This window comes from Amblyomma maculatum, chromosome 4, assembly GCF_055883805.1.
Source record: "Amblyomma maculatum isolate TAMU_Amacu chromosome 4, ASM5588380v1, whole genome shotgun sequence".
NCBI lineage: Eukaryota > Metazoa > Arthropoda > Arachnida > Ixodida > Ixodidae > Amblyomma > Amblyomma maculatum.
This window is the reverse complement of record NC_139347.1, coordinates 185370359-185374998: the sequence shown is the minus strand read 5'-3', so window position 1 is coordinate 185374998 and position 4640 is coordinate 185370359.

The following is a 4640-nucleotide window of genomic DNA, read 5'->3' as shown; positions in this document are numbered from 1 at the left end:
CACTTAACTTCGCTGGTTATAGCGCTCTCTCCTCCTCCCGTCGAGCCGCGCATCGTCATTGGCTAGGTTCCATATAGAAGATTCTCGATTTTTCTGGCGTATTTGAGTCCGCGTCATCGCCGGGTGATGAGAAAGAAGGCGACGGCGACACGTACAAGGCTACGCGAAGGAGGTTTTTCTCGAGCTTTCCGCGCGACGCCGCGCGGGCCTCGCGCCGTGCCGGCTTGATGAAAATGTGCTCCGATTTCGTGACGCACGCTCTGATGGCGCCACTTGTCCGACCCATGTGGCAAGCAATGCTCTCGCTACAAAAACGAATTGCAGAACATTTAAGCTCCGCCTTTAAGGGTGTCGCGTGACAGAATAAATGGCTCCTGCCTGCGGCTAACCTGTTCGTTTAACCACCGATCCCTAAAATTGCGCCTCTATTATCTCAAACTATGTAATAAAGTTGTAAGCTGCAGCATCATGTTCAAGGCCAGCGGACATAGATAAGAGCAAACGAAGTCATAAGAATGTGCCTGCGTGGCATGAAGGTAGCTTGTCTTAATCTGGATTTAAAGGTTCCTGAGGGTTCGATTGCCATCTCACCCTGCCCATCCTAGAAAAACTATCGCTGGTGGCAGTTCTTACCATCTCGGCCTTGTCATAAGGTCTCTTGACATAATACAACCCTGTGGCTACAAACAGCGCTAACTCGAAACGACGTAGAGAGTGGGGACATGACGCTGTCCCGTCTCTATATTCATATCTATATTCTCTATATCGAGCGTCGTGTCTCCTCTCTCTGCTTCGTCTCGTGTTAGCGCTGTTTTGAGCCACAGATCATGCACCAACCAGCTCAAATTTTCACCCTATTAATACCACCAGTCGACAAGTTATTCCCTTGCCTTATCAACTGCCAACAACTGCCTGCCTATGGCATGGTCTTCATTTCCTCTCACAACGCCAATTTTGCCCAAGCCAACGTAAGATTTTTGGCAGGACGAGGTGTTCAAGGCTACCACGATAAAGGTTTAATTGCGAGGCGGAGATGGTTTGGTTTATGTAGTTTAAGATCCCAAAGCGGCTCAGGTTGTGAGAAACCCACTAGTGAAGGGCTCCGGAAATGTTATCCACGTGAGGTGTTTTTACGTACATTGATACCGCATGGGACAGGGGCGTTGCTTTCTGCCTTGACTGAAAGGCGTCCCCCGCGTCCGGGATTCGATGCGGCATCCTTGGCTATGGCAGTAAGAGCGTCGTAACCTATGTGCCGCCGTGACGGCGCCGGGCGCAGATGGCGCAATCACATTAGAAGTATGTGTCCTCCTGTTTCTTGATTCGCAAACCTCCAGCGCTTCTCCTAATATGGAGAACTAATAAAAAAGACATAAAAAATTAGAGAACACTTAAGCTCCTCCTTTAAAATGCTCATGACAAGCTATTTACTAACTCTATACTCCGTTTCATACATCAGGTGCAACACTGTCAAAGCTAGAGCTCTTGTTTGCGTTCCCTGCGTCCGCAAGAAAATAAAATAGTGCGTACTTCTAATAGGGCGAAATAATTGCTTTTTTTTCTAAAAGCCTAATGCATATTCCATTTGCCATAAGCTTCATTTCATTTATTTGTCCCTCAAAGGCCCGAAGGCATTACATTTTTGGGGCATTCGTACAAGTTAGGGCAACGGTAGAACAAACGGAATAAATAAGAACGATACCATAAATACACAAACAGAAGTAAAGAGATAGAAACAAATATTCAAGATCAAGAGACAGCACTTGTTACATTTTGGCATCGTAGTAGTTACCAAAACTCAAAATCTAGTAATGCGCTTGACCTAGCAACGGGTCAGTGAAAGTATATAAAAAGTGGCTAGCTTGTTAGCAGCGGAGTGTTTGACGATCAGAGTTTGTGATTACGATATTCGGTAGGTTATTTGAGTGTCCTTCGAGGAAAAATGAGCTGCTCATGGCAGCGGTATATGGGCGCTAATGCGTGCGATGGAATGGCTGTTGTTTAGGAGGGGTGAAGTTCTTGGGTGTGGGGCTTAAGTAAGGAATGTCTCGGTGAACGATAGATGAAAGAATGCGTTCGTGCATCCGGTGTGTGCCGTTAGTATAAAGGTACAGCCTCGTCCACTTCTAGCTATAACATGCTCACTGCTTTCAAAGCGCATATTAGGTCCGAACTCTCCCCACAGTAAAGCTAACTGGCAGTTCATGTGAAACAGCACTTCCGGGTCCATCTGTGCTTGCATCGCTTTGCATTAATATGCACCTAGATTGGACGTAATGTTGGTTTGAAAGCAGTGACCGTGTTATAGCTAGAAGTGGATGACCCTGTACATGGTAATTGCACGAATAGTTGGGTGCCCACGCTGGACAGTGTTCAAAACACTCAACGAAGACGCCGACCATGCGCAATTCAAGAAAGCCACCTTGTGGGTGTCCTTTAAGGACATTGGCTTCACATTTGTGAATATAAAACAGAATCGTGCTCTGATCGAGCAAAGTGATATCATTGCTTAACGTCGGCGGTACCTGCTGGCGATTTAGTAATTCCGAAGACAGGCCAAATGAGAATAATGATCGGCATATTTTATCTCATAGTACGTTTAAATTAGACCATCACGCTTGATGTTAACATTTAAAATTTAATAATCTTTATATCAGATTTCTTGTAGAATTTTCAATGAATGTTGCGTACGCAGAAGAAAACAGAAAATTTCCTGAAGAGCACAGTTGTTCTGGCGGTAATTTCGCGGTCAGTTATGTATTGTAACATGTTGTGTCCGATATTCTGCGCTGTGTTGTCAGTGATATTCATGCCAAAATTCATATCGCTGCTCTGGCATTTCCATGGGCATGCTTATTGGTGTCAGTTAACTCATTCATTATTTTGTATTGCTGTGTACAAGTGCATCAATTTGGTTCAATTTCGCGGAGATTGAAGTGCTCTACCAGAAGCGCTGGCGTCTGTAACCAACGGGAACTGGAAACACTATTGTGCCCATGCCCAGCAATTTGAGGCTGAGGCTTGGGAAACGGACATGATAGTGGACACCGAGGTAGAACCTTTTGTCTTCAGTATTTGCGACTCCTGCGATTCCTCTTCTGATGAGCCGATTGCTCATTTCAGCGATGAAGATTTCAGTGGCGTTGAAGAACTGATGTCACTTCTGTGAAGAGCTTCTTTTATTGTTTGGGGCTTTAACGCCCCGAAGCAACTGAGGCTATAAGATACGTCATCGTTGAGGGGTACGGAGTAGTTTCGACCACCTGGTGTTCTTTACCGTGCACTCACATCGCGCAGTAAAACTAGATTTTTTTTTGGCGACGTCTCAACCGCTCTCAGAAAGGCTAGCTTAAAGCGATAGAAGAGTCAAGGAGCTGGAAGAACAAAACACGAACCTTAAAGCAGAAATTGAAATACAGAAAGCGCAGTATATGTACGCACTAAAAACTTAGAACACGCCAGGAAACCCACCTTCCCCTCAGAGACCAAACAACTCGAAACGTACCCACTTAGGAAAGATTCCGCGAAAGTGGCAGCCATAAAAGTGGCACAAAACCAACTAGAAAAAATCAAATACGTAGATCAGGAGATGGTGAGAGCAACAGTAATCGCAATAATGAAGTACCATATTAAAGTCAGCGAATACCTTGACAAAATGGACGGAATATATAACTATATTGTTACGTGGTGGCATATGACAAGCGATGGAACACGGCGACATAACAGAAACATTGATTGATTGATTGGTTGATTGATTTAAACTTTAATTTCCACCGATTTAGGAGGCCCCCTACTCCCCGCTCCTGGCACGCAGGCCTGAGGAACGGGGGCTAGAACCTCCGCGACTAAGGACTGGCGAATATACATTGGTTATTCGCGGCCTCAGCCGCCAGGTGGACGACTTTTTGCTGGTCAGCGGGGACGTCGCTTCACAGCAGGGTTACCCAGGCTTCTCTACTTTTAATGTTGTCCCTAGCGCCCGGAGACAGGGGATTCCCAAAGTATATGGTCGAAGGTCCCCTTCGCTTAACAAGCTTTACATTTATCATTTTTTCTCTCATCTACCTGGGTGTGAAACAACTAGACAGGATTCGGGAAATTTCCGGCTTGTAATCGTCGCCAGGCTATGGCCTCTTTATTATTTAAGCTAGGATCCGGTGGCGGCATCAGACGTCTTCCTAATCTATAATTTTTGATTATTTCTTTATAGGTTTGCAAACGTGCGTTCATCGCCTGGCAACCGGGCGGCTCCGCGTTTAACCGGAAGTAAAGATTTCAGGCTAAATCATGGGCCGCCTCGTTGCCGGGGACGGACGTGTGTGCTGGGACCCAAATTAGGGTGATTTTGCGATCCATTTTAGCAGCTCTTAGAATTCGGGCGGCTTCTTGCGAGACCCTGCCTTTTCCGATATTCCAGAGAGCAGTTTTACTGTCGCTAAAGATCAATCTAGCCTTCGTGCCGACGCTAGCGAGCGCTATTGCGACCTCTTCAGCCGTGTCTATGTCTCTGCTTCAGATGGTGGCGGAGACGACTGGTGCGCCGCTACCATCGACTACCGCGGCGACTGCCACCCATGATCGGCCGCTTGCAGCGTCTACGCAAGCAACTTCTTTTACTCTTTTAACCAGTGTTATTGCTC